General features: G+C 40.1%; 1 protein-coding gene across 1 annotated transcript in view; it reads left to right on the top strand.

Annotated features, from left to right (window-relative positions):
* The window catches only part of maml3 (mastermind-like transcriptional coactivator 3), a 137813-nt gene that overhangs the window by 103950 nt on the left and 20926 nt on the right, over positions 1–12937 (top strand). The window lies entirely within an intron of this gene.

Here is a 12937-nt window from a genome sequence, read left to right as displayed (position 1 = left end):
GCTAGGTTCGGTGGTTTAAACAAACCTTAAGGTTAGCCACCACAACTAGCAGATAAAGGCATTTTACAGGCAAGCGTCCCTACTTTGACCTTGTCTTAGCTGTCACAGTGTCTTGGCACAGCGAGAGGTTGTTCCTGACACTTTGCTGCACTTGTTTTCAGTTTTATATCCCAATGCGTTGGTGCAGATAATCTGTCTAATCTGCTGGCTTCCCTGTGTCCTGCATTCAAATCAAATTCAAACTATCCTTTAAACAAACTGTGTATGTGTTTAGTCAGCTGGTTTCGCTGCTCTTGGTTCTCAGAAATTCTCATTTTTTTCTTTAAATACTTTGCAAGCTTTTTTTTTCCTTCATGTGCGCTCATTTGCACGGAGAAACGTGTGGACATGCAAACTTATTCGGTGACACAGATAAAGGTCATGTGTAACACTCCTCGCCACACCTATAGCAGCTGTTTTGATATGAGCGGATACCTGGTGGGTCACATACCCCACGCTGTGTGAGCAGTCATGTGAGTCTGAAGAGCACAAACACACATAGTTGTGCACCGAGCAGCACCGCTGTCGGCGCCACTCTGTGTATTCACGTCTATGCACTCATGTGAGCGCGCAAGAAGGAGGTGGGAGGGTGTTTTCATTCCTGCTACCTTGTATTTTTCATCCTTATCCTCTCCTCGACTCCCTCCCTGTCATCTTTTTTCCTTCTGTGCCTCTTTACTTCCAACCTCTGAGAATTCCTCCTCCCTTCGCCATCCTCGCCCTCCCTCTGCAGAAGGTCAGGGATATGAGGACATGCACAGAATCACATGATCCCTGAAAACTTCCACCGGCAAGTCAGCGAATGGAAACTTTTTTTCTTCTCTACACCACAGCGGCACCGTTTTCCCTCTAAAAAAAAAACCCTATTTGGTGTTTTAAGCATGTGTTTTAAGAGCTGTAAAATGCATCATCATATCTCTGTTTCCCACTTCTGCCTCGTCTTGTTCTTCCTCCACCTCCAGCAGCAGCAGCAGCAGCAGGAGGAGGAGGAGGAGGAAACAGTATTATTCTTCTCTGGAATGTCGCATCGGGCTAAATTTAGAGCCTTAGTTTCCGTTCTTCCTTCTCCTTCCCTCCCGCTCCACCTCCTCTCCTGCTCCTCCTTTTCTGCCTCCTTGCAGATGAGACTGAAATAGCCGGCATTGTGTCTTGAGACTCACCTGGGATTGTGGGCCCTAAACGCTCCCCTCTATCTGAGACCGAAGAGCAGATGTTGACCTTGTTGTTTTGTTCATGTTCACTTGACTGAGTCCAAAAGAAAGTGTCGAAGTCTTCCTTTAAATGATCTGCAGCACATTTTGATCCTAAGAATTGTAGTAGAATCAGTCTGTTCCTGGTTTTCACTCTTTCATTTTTTATCCTCTTCCTGGAGTCATATTTTTAAAATCAGACATGTATTTTACTCCTCTGAACACCTACATACACTGCTGGTTTGAACCTCGTGTTATCATGTAAAAACTCACCAAAAATGCACAATTTATCAAAGCTAGAAGCTGCAAAGTGAAAGAGTCATCAGATATTTGTTAAATAACTTTATTCTAGATGTCTTATTTTTTTTAAAAATGTCAAAAATAAACCACTTGCTCCAATCAGATTCTGTGAAAAATGAAAAATTCTGCATTACTTGTGCAACTGAGTAAACCATTACTGAGTCAGCTGCGACTAATAGTCGTGTAACAAAAATTCTGGGACTTTTTTCCTAACTGCATGCTGTGTTAAATTAAGTCAGAGCAGATTGGAGACAAGTGTGGAAGCAAATTAAAAATGTAAGTCGTGAAATATCTACAATATGCAGAGCCACCACTTTTTTCACAGTGTAGATAATATCAGTGGACACTTTAAATAATATGGTCATGTTGATGTCAGGGTTTTATATTTTTTCTAAACTAAATAATCAAAGAAATGTTCCTTTTTTCTTTGTTTTTTTCTGATTTATAGCATTATAACTAGGTCTTACTGCACAATAGACATGTTTGAGGATGAAGCCATATTCAGAGGAAATAGTCTTAAACAACTGGAAGCAACAAGCTAAACCGTTGTGAGGAAAGTACATAATGAGACTTACCCTGACCTGGACTGATCCTGTCTTCATCTCGGGGATAATTTATTGTTACAAATAATTAGTGGTGTTACAGGCATTATTTTTCAACATGGCTTTGGAGACACTCATGTTGATTCTGCTGCTGTGTAATCCTGCAGTTATTTCATAAACGTAGAGGAAATATTCCTAAACAGCTGACAGCAACATTGTTTTTTTTTTTTGTTTGTTTGTTTTTTTGTCTGCAAATCCGCTCAAAAATGACACCAACCAACCATGGCGTCATTACTTGAGCTTCATGCAATTTTTTTTTCTTCTTCTTTGTGACTGTGACAGCTGAAAGCAACAAACCGCAATTCCACGTGAGAAAACTACTATTAGATCCTGACCTGGACAGATCCTGTCTCTACGATGAGGAGAATTCACAATTGCAAGCAGCTAATGGAGTTATCAAAACTGTTGGTCTACATCAAAAAATGCACGCAGCTTTCTGGCTGTTGAGATGCTCGCATGATTCTGCTGATACATCCGATGTTTAATCAACTATGAAGAAATATTCCACCTGTGATGTTTCAGGACAAATTTTGGTGCTGAAATGTGGAAAAAATCCTCCCATAATCACTAACCCTAACACAAGCACTGTTGAAAATGTTGCAGAAATGTTACTGTGTAAGATTGCCGTCGTTGCTTTTACGGAAAAGCTGCCAGATTGCCCATTCAGACGTGAAGTCGACGTGTTCAGATGCCGTCAGATTACCCAAAAAGTGTTCATGTCACCTTCATGATTCATCAGATAAATGTACAACCCACGAACGTGTTCTTGTACATGTATGGCTCTGATCGTGTTTTGCTGCATGCTACGTTGTGTGTCTGTGCGTGTAGGTGCTCAGACATGTGTAACAATTCATCAATACGGCCCCTCTCCTGCAGCCATTACCACTGATTCATGCCTCTCTCCTAATGGTCAAATCATTAACATTATTTAGACCACAGGCTGCTTGGGGATGTGAATGTGTGCGTTTCTGTCCCTCCATGTTTGCCCATAGAGGAATGTTTGTGCGCTTGTGTTGCGTGCCTGTGTGTTTCTGACTGTCCTCGGGCCGCTCTAAGTATTGATCTCCATATGGTCAATGAGCAAGGCTAACGACGCTACAATATGCCGCTCTCGCCCACCCCCGATCAATCTCAGCAGCCACGGCACAAATGGGCCTCTCCGGTCTGTGAGAGGACCTGACACATTAGCCCACCTCAGCCGACATTAGTTGGCGCTAATGAACACCTCCTGGTTCGAAAGGCGTTGTCGCTGCGTGGTGAGGATTAGCGGACAGGTGGGCATGTAGCTACAAATCGCCCCTGTGCGATGCAGGAGCGGTAAGGATTTGCATAAACATTCACAGAAGTACACAGATTCACCCTGACACACGTGTTGCTAACCGCCCCATCATTGGATTTCTAAGGTAGAAGGCTTGTATTTGTCATTGATTTCTCTGCAGCAGGAACTGGAGGCATAACATTAGTCTCCCAGGACAAAACACACTCACACACACACACACAAAGAAATGTGGAACATATCAATATGCCGGGTCAATAATCTGGGATATCTCATCTGTTTAAAGAAGCAACTGGATGGAAAGAAGGGATAGAAAGGAGAAAGGAGAAGAAAAATGAAATGCAAGGATATCCCAGCTTCCTTCCACGGCTTGTTCTTGTCTCCTGAGGCTCGACGAGAGACCAAGAAAGCAGAAGCAAAGTGAAATCTAGAGAAGGAGAGACGTTACTGGCGCACTGGTAGCATTACCTTCACTGCCGGTCCCTGTAGGTTTCGCTATCACTCGCTAACACCAGCACGGCACAGTTAAACACTTACACGCTCGGTGAGTCATTCACCGCACTCCTTTACTCCCCCACCCACCCCGCCTCCTCTTCCTCCCCCTTCTCCCCCTCTTTTCCTCTAACTGTTTGAGGTCTAAATCCCTCCATACTCAGCGACTTAACCCCTCTCTTTCATTTCGCCCCCTTTGCTCGTGCTCGGATCTACCAGTAACCATTAGCTGCAGCGTGCCTCGGTGTGTGAATGTGATCAGTAAACTAATGCTTTGTCGAGCGCCACGTTCTCGGCACGTGGCGAACCTCGCTGCCGGAGTAAAACTGCAAATGAACCTCTCAGAATAGCAGGAATTACACACACACACACACACACACACACACACACACACACACACACACACACACACACACACACACACACACACACACACTGTGCCTCTTTAGCGTTTGTCTTCCTCTTTCTCTCTCACAGGCGTAAAATCATATGTATGTTAAATGTACCATATGCGGGTCCAGTTGTGCACCGATTCCTGAAATTCTTAAAAACTCTGCTTACCTTTCTCAAGAATAATACCTGTAACAGCTCAGGATGTGCAGGGGGAAACAAAAATCCCATCCACAGCTTACAGAGAGCTAAAAAGCAAGCGGTTCATTTGGTGTCTTCTAATCAAACAGGCCGAGCAGCATTAAGGTGAGATATCAAGATTATTACAATTAGAGTAAATATCCGAGAACAACCTGCATCACATGAAGAAACGGCACAACAAAATGGCGGCATACTGCATTTAACTCACCGGTAGGTTGGAAAGGCATGCTAACTTTTTAAAAAATCACCAAAAACTCACCACCAGAACCTGTGAAAACAAAAAGAATCATCATATGTTTAACCGTTACAACTGTTCTGAGCTACTCATCTGTGATGTCTAGATCCAAACTAAGCTTACAATCATATTTCATGAAAATCAATTTATTCTACGTGTCTCATTTAAAAAGTTGTTTTTAAAAAAAATTGTAATGATGAAACGCTCCTCAGCACAACCATAAAGCTGTCACATGACATAAATTGTGTAAGTTTTCATCTAATCTGCAGGCTATAAATGTTTTTCTATTAAACACAGCCTGCAGTTGAGCAGAAAATTACCTGAATTTTTGTCACATGACTGTTGGTCCCAGCTGAGTCACTAACGTCTTCACAGTTGTAACGAGGAGTGCAGAATTTTTAGTTTTTTCGGAGAATCTCATTAGACAAACACTTATTTTTAAATTGCACGTGTAGAATACATTGATTTTGCTAAAATATCGTGATTTTGAGCTTAGAGCTGGTTGATTTTTTTGGTGGAAAGACACATCACAGACGAGTAGTGACCGTCCGACAGTTGAACATACGACAATTATTTCTGTTTTTACAGGTTTTGCTATGATACATGCTGTTATATTAGTGATTATTTAAAAAGATCACAGGCCTTTTAAACCTCCTGGTGGGTTTTGGAGCTCAGAGGATGTAATTCTGCTTTCATTTTTTCTCACTGCAAAGTATTACTAGACTTCCAGCAGGTTGTTGCAGCGGTCTCCTTTTCGTTCATGTCTGTTTCCCCATTAGATCACGTGAGGTGGGGCACTGCTCCCTCCAGCACAATAATATCATCAACATCCTGCACCATCAGCTCTAAGTCTTGAAGTGTGTGCCCGTCTAAGAATAGAAAGAAGAATATCTGTGAAGCTTCTCCTTATGCGCAACCTGATTTCAAAATCTGTTCGGATCTTAAAACGCTTGAAGGTGTTGGTCAGTTGTCAGTGAGAAGAGACACCATTTCCTGATTATTTATCTGCATTTCTGTGTTCAAAATCTCACAGAGAGCTGCGACAGCTTCAGTCAGTGTTTAAGGATGACTCTTCGCCTCATTGACGTGTGTGTGTGTGTGTGTGTGTGTGTGTGTGTGTGTGTGCATTATCTCCGGCAGTAAGAGCTCTAAATGAGGCTTTTTAATTGTTAGCTTATGTAAAAGCTGCTCGATGCATGGGTAAACAGACGTCACAGGTTTCTCCCCCTCGGGGCTCCTCTCTCCTTTTCTGCCTCTCTCTCAACTTGACGGAGTGGTTTCGGATAAGTTTGCCGCCACCTCCTCGCCCTTCCTCACCCATCCTTCCCTTCCCTCTCTTCTTCTGTCCCTCCCACCCGGGCCATCGGGGGTAGCGCGAATCCTTTGGTAAACGTCAGACGCCTGGCAAAGCTTGTCAGTAAAGCCAGAGCTAATTAGCGGAATCACAGAATAATTAGTTTTTCTTCTTGTCGTTTAATTCCCACCACCTCCTCCCCTGATCTCCCCACATTCCTCTCCTCCCTTTTTTTTCCCTCTTCTTTGCTGCTGTCAACAACCAACACTCCCGTGGAGCTATAGGAAGTTTCTGTATACCTTCTTCACAGCTCTCCAAACACTCCACTTTGTCTTCTATCCATCACTCATGTTTTTTTCCTGCACATCTCTGTGGATCTCTAGACATCCTCCCTCTCTCTTCTCTCTACATCTCACAGTTTCCCTTCTACATCTGTCTCCTCTCTCCCCGTGGAGTGTTTTCCCGCCCACACCTTTTTCTCTATTGAGGTTTTCTCTCTCGCCGTTGTTGACTTAAACACATGGTCGAGCTTGTTTTCTCACTCGGTGCCTTCCTCCCACTCCCGCTTCCATCTTTCCCTCCTCCCTCCATCCTCTCTCTTGTTTATCCGTGCAGCCAGTATTTGTTTACACATCTATTTCTCCCTCCAGGCTGGCCGACAGTCCACTCCTTCAAAAACGATTTCCCCCTATATATCCCCTCCCTCCTCTTGCCTTCTCCTCTTCATCTCCTCAGGGCGGCTGTTTGCTGCCTTTTCCTTTATCAACAGCTTTCCTTCCTTCCATCCCTCCTCGTGTCATTTCTCCGTCGCCCTCCTCCTCTCCATCCACTCCTCGATTGCCTCTTGTTTTGTGGAAATGATGAGGCGGCGGGGAGGGAGGGAAGGGTCCGAGGTAATTGCTGCTTTATGGCGCATGTTTTTGTGTGAAAAGTCTGATTTCACATCATCCAAATCGCAGCGAAGGTTCTGCTGAGTCTTACAGATGTTAGATGAACACCAGGATGAGTGAAACTACTTTGTGTTTCATCACACACACAAATCTCAAACACTGTTTGGGGTACAGTTGTGAAAATATGATTACATTCCCGTAGAAATCTGTGGTTACATGGGATAAAAATAGTCTTAACTTACGTTTTGACTGTAAAAAGAAAAGAAAAAAACCAACCCAAAGCTGTAAAAATTGTCCACGTTAAAAATCTGTATTTTTAAAATGGTCATTTCTTCTTTTATAATATTGGTTGTAAAATTAAATTTTTTTGAATCCAAAATGTAAATTGCAAAAAATAGCGAGTAAAATCCCATAAAATAGGTTTTGATTTCAATGTCAGCTGTAAATGATACGTTTTACCGCGTTTAAATAAGCCAAAGGAAACACTGTCTTACAAGTATTTGCTGTTAATTTAAAGAAAAATTTAATTAAAAATGTTTTTTTAAAGATTTTCTCTGCATCGTATATAATATGTAGTAATAATCAAAGAAAAAATACATGTTCAAAATATAAATGACAGGACAGACCGTACAAATTGTTCACACCAAAAATTAATATTTTTAAAAATGGTAATTTGTTGTTTTACAATGTGTGACCCTGACATTACATATTTTTTACTGTAAATAAATTTGCAACATTTTTCCACAATTCTTTTACTGTTTTGAAAGAACATGACATGTATTAGGAATTGAAAAATGTTATTTTTTGAACTGTTATTTTACAGATTTTTGTTAAATTAAAGATATTATCTAAGAAAATCACAGAAATAAAAGTATTAATTTTCATCATGATAGGGAAAAAATCCTCCAGAACTGTTAATAATGTCAACATCAAAAAACCTGTAATTTTGTAAATACCATGTGTTACCATAAAATTACAGTTTTTATTATTTTACAAAAATCTTTTGTTTTTTTTAAAGAAAAATAATTGAAAACTATCAATGTTAGTCAAATTTCACTGAAAAAAAAATTCTCATAAAAAAACAGGATGAAGTCCACATTATGGCCACACCAAAAGATAATAAATGCAAGTTAAATCATTAAAATGGCATTGAAATCAGCAAAAAAAGTATTATTTTTCAGATATTTACTGTTATTTAAAAGAAGTAAACATCCTCACACCCTAATAGCTTTTAATTTACACCTCCAAATATATAACAACCACATAAGAAAACGTGATGTTTACCATACGAGACCTTTAAAGTCCGTGTCCAGTTGTCGATTTCACAACTAGAAACCTCTTAAATGTCATTCTACGTCTTTGCTTCTTCTAGAACGTTCAGATCTATGAAGTCTCTGTCTCGAGCCACCACTCGCTGTAACTCAAGCACACCAGCTCACCTACAGCTCTGCTCAAACACTGTAAAACTGCTCTATTCTGCATGATGGTAGATTTGTAGTACTTCCATCATACATGAACTAACTGGAAACAAGCTGCCTGTGGGACTGAGCAGCTCACAGTCATTGATTCAACTCTGGATTCTGCATCGCATCAAAGAGAGATTGAAGATGATATGAGACCATCTGTCCGATAGTTAGAGTTGAACTGGACGGGGACATTTCAGAAGGATAATGATCCAAAGAGCACTAATAAATCCACCAAGGAATGGCAGAAAAAGAGGAAATAGAGGTCTGAGGAATGACCCAGATTTGAAATGTGGGGGGATTTGAAACGGGCAGAGCATCCAAGAAAATGCGCTTTCACCTGAGGAGTTCTGCATGGAAGATCGGTCAAAAACTTTAGCAAGCTGATGTCAGAAACCGCTGGATAATTATGCAAAAAGCATACAAGAAGTTATTTCTGTTGAAGAGGGTAAATGCCAAGACTGTACTTTCTTCTTCTGCACTAAAATATTATTACCGCCCGGCAAAACTGCGTTTTCCGGAAGGTATTGTTTTCAGCTGCATGGTCTTGCTTGCTTGTTTGTAACAATTTGGTTTCCGCGCGATAACTCGATAAAATATTGATGTAGCCTCACCATATTTGGTACACAGGTGTACCATAATAAGACACAGGCCAAGTTCACATTTGGTGACCGTGACCTCATTGTCAAGGTCACAGGGGTCATCTTTGTCGCCGGGTGGTCCAAGTTTGGTAAAACTTCTTGTTTTTATTGTTGTTGTTGAGCAGTTGATTAAAAACATCTCATTTGCCTGGTAGTTGAGTTCAAATACGCCAAATTGGGTATAAATTCTGTAAACAAGTGGTGAAAATCTAGCAGCAAGGGTGGAAAAAGATATGATAAAAACAGTGGCATACTGGAAAAATTGCAAAAATGGTAAAGATAATGGCAAATATCTGCAAAATAGTAATATTTTTAGACAGTAAAATAATGCTATTTTATAGTCATACATTGTAAAAGAACAGTTTACCATTTGTAAAAAAAAAAATATGGACATTTTTTTTACAGTTTTTTAACTGTCAACATGTTAATTAGAATTATTTTTCTGTAATTTACCAAAAGAGGGGAAAATCTGCAAAATAGCAAGTAATACAATTTTTTTTTACCATTTTTAAAATTCTTAATATACGTACAATTTTTTCAGATATTAACACATATCTGTAAAGTAGTTATATTTTTATTACAGATTTAAATCCAGTAAAAAAAAATGCAGTTTTAAGATCAAATTATGAAGAAATTACCCTTTTAGTCAACATGTAATTTTTAATTTTTTTCCTTGAAATTTTGTTGTGTATTTGCTTTAGAATAATTTACTATTTTTCAGTCATTCAATATTTGATATTTGCAACAAAGCAGGCATAATGTAAGATCAGTGAAAGGAATAACGGCTACAAACCGTTTTTTACAGTGCACGTTGTAGAGCACATCTGCAGCCTCAGTAAACCTGCTGCCTCTCGGTCTTTGCAGTACCGTACAACGAATAAAGCTGCGATTTTACCGATCATTCAAACAGCATGTTAGCTCTCAGCATTTTCAGCCTCGACACAACACTTTGCACGTTTCCATCACGCAGGCCTTTTGCTCCGTCGACTACAGCACGCCTTCTCCCCTCCATCCTCCTTCTTCCCTCCGTCCGTCCATCTGTTCTGCTGAGTCGTGCGATCAGTAGAGGGTCCATACATCACCTCTCCACCTCCCCCGGGACACACGGTGGAGGAGGGGAAGGAAAAAGAAAAGGGGGGAGACATTGGACTCTCTCTTTTAACGCAACACCCACAGCAGCAGCAGCAGCAGCTGTTAGCAATGACTGCAAATTGTTTTCCCTGCACCTATTTGTGGCTCATTGTGAGGTTTGTGTTTGTCCACACAAGATGGACCTTGTAGTTGCATTAGGAAGCGACTAGTTTTAATGGAATTTCCATTTTCTGCTCTCTTTTTTTTAACTGTATTTTTAGAGAAGAAGGTTCGACTCCCTTCGTGGAGAGTCGCGGCGGTGAAGAGTCGGAAAGAGAAAAAAGGCGATAGACGAGGAGTGTGGATGAAGGGAGGGGTGTCACCAAACAAGCAGCGAGAAAAGACACAAACTGAGTGAAATGAAGAGAATTTAGAGGCAGTAATGCACCGAATGTGGGAGGGAGGGAGTCAGACGGAGGGAGAGAGAGATGAGTAGAATGCAATAATGTGATAAAGCAGCTGAGGAATGGAGGTTTTTCTACACTCTGACGCTTTTAGTCCCATTTCTACTTTTTACGGCAGATTTCATCATATTACCAAAGGCCATTTTGGCTCTATTGTGGATAATAGGCTGCTGTGGAATTATTGGAGATGCTGCCTTAGATAATGGTCATTCTCCCTCTCTTTCTCTCTATGCCTGTCTCCCCCCCTCTGCATTTGGGAGGGAGAGGTAAGGCAGAGGAGGAGGAGAGATTAATGGCATACAAAGATGGGCAGAGTCGGGGGCGATGAAGATAGCAGAAGGTGCAGCACATTGAAAGGCAGCAAAATGTGTAAGACAAAAGGAGGTAAAGATAGGTTGTGCTCTGCAGATAGCGTTTGCGTGCTCTGTTTGCTTCTAATACAATAAGTGGATAAGGAAATTGGATTTATTCCTCATTATAAATCCTTCTCCAAGAGCAAGAGCACCAGCAGGATTCAGCAGCAAATATTCCTAAAGGCTTAAGTGTCTGTATTTTGTGTTGATGTTATCCACACAGTGTCTGAGACTGTTTAACCCTCTGAACTCCACGCAGTTTCTTCTCCTTCTTCCTGCCATGTTTTTACTCACTGTGGGTTCATTTTTCAGTGCAAAACAAAACCACGTACTTTTATGGAAACAGCACGACCATGATGAGAAATAGAACTCAAATGTGGCTTCTGTGCAGCATCGCTAAGTTATAATGGCACAAATCTGAAAAAAGAAAAACACTGAATGTCTTAGATTTGTTGTTTTATGAAAAAAATCAAATAATATCTGGCATCTACGTATAAATTTTGAAGTGCCAGAAAGTGTTACCAATCATGGGAAAACATGTTGACTGAACGCACTATGAATATTTTAATATGTAAATTTTCAGCTTGTTTCCATACATGTGTCACATAGCCTGCAGTTCAGCCGGAAAAAATCAAGAATTTTTGTTGTGGTTTTACATACAATAAATAGGTTTAATTTACATGTTTAAATTGTTTATTATTAAATTCAAATAGTTATTTAAAACTGAAAACATTATTGGAAATGGCTATTTAAACAGTGAGGTCAAAATAATTTCCTCTCAGAACTACGAGCAGTTTAAAGGAGTTTTTATCTTTGCTCCTGTCACATTTTTACTCACTGTGGTCTCATTTTTCACTGCAGTATAAAGTTCTGTACCTCCATGGAAACAACACAACCAAGAAGAAGGAGAGAGAATTTAAAACTATCTTCATTGATTTAATTATCAATAAAAACAGAGAAAGCAAAAGTTAAAGTTTTTGGATTATTTATTTGAGAAAAAATGTAATAAAATCGAATCAACATGTACAACACTTTTTCCAAGTGACCACAGGTGTTACCAGCACTGGAAAATTAAATGGTGACTCTACGCACTACAGATATTTTACTTGCTTTTTAAATTTGTTTCCATACTTGTCTCCTGTTTACACAGCCTGCAGTCACATCAGCTTCACACTTGCACTGAGCAGCCCAGAATATTTAGCTTTTTACAAAATCTGGTTTGAACAAATAGTTTATTTTAGGCGAATTTTTAAATGCAGCAATGTAGAACAAGAAAAGCACTCAGAGAGCGCAGTACTCTGCCAAGGCTGCTCCGTCGTAAGATTTCTCTACGGTAAGTCCCGATAAGTGGGATGGTGGATCTGTAGAACGATGGCAATCGTGATCGTCGGCAGGCAGCTGACGTAGTGTTCACTTGTTGTCATGGTTACAGTGACGCTGCGCTGCTATCTCACAATGACAAAGTCTTACACAAATCCGTGGATCCAGACTATAAGCCACATAACTGCCAAAATCTAATCAGGCGATCCTTGTGTCATTTCTGACTTCCCTGAAAATCTCATCCAAATTCGTTATTCCGTTTTTGAGTAATGTTGCGCACAGACAGACAAACAGACGCCAATAATCACATAACTCCACCACGTTCCTTGGCGAAGTAATAAAGCAATTTTTGATGTAACTAAATAACAAAATTTTAAACTTAAAATGGGTAAAGTTTTCCATAATAAGTAGCATTTCACAGATGTATCGCTTGAGTATCGTACCAAATTTTAAAATCTTTTATTTCTTTCTGTTTTTACAGTTTCCAGTCTTAAAAAATGTGTAATTTTTGTGATTTCTTTTTTTAAAAAAAAGATAGTCTTTCAATCTTGCTGGTAGATTTTTAAGGCTCAAAATGGTTAAACTGGATATCTTGGGATTTTAGACTCAATTAGCTTTAACAAGAAATTTGAAAACTAAAAAATCTGGGATGTATTGTTGATATTTCGTAAACTAAACACTGTTAGGAGAATAAGAGGTTGGTGCAGCCCGGATTC

The sequence above is a fragment of the Acanthochromis polyacanthus genome, chromosome 3, assembly GCF_021347895.1.
Source record: "Acanthochromis polyacanthus isolate Apoly-LR-REF ecotype Palm Island chromosome 3, KAUST_Apoly_ChrSc, whole genome shotgun sequence".
NCBI classification, from domain to species: domain Eukaryota; kingdom Metazoa; phylum Chordata; class Actinopteri; family Pomacentridae; genus Acanthochromis; species Acanthochromis polyacanthus.
Note: the sequence above shows the minus strand (reverse complement) of the source record. Positions and strands in the feature narration are given on the sequence as shown.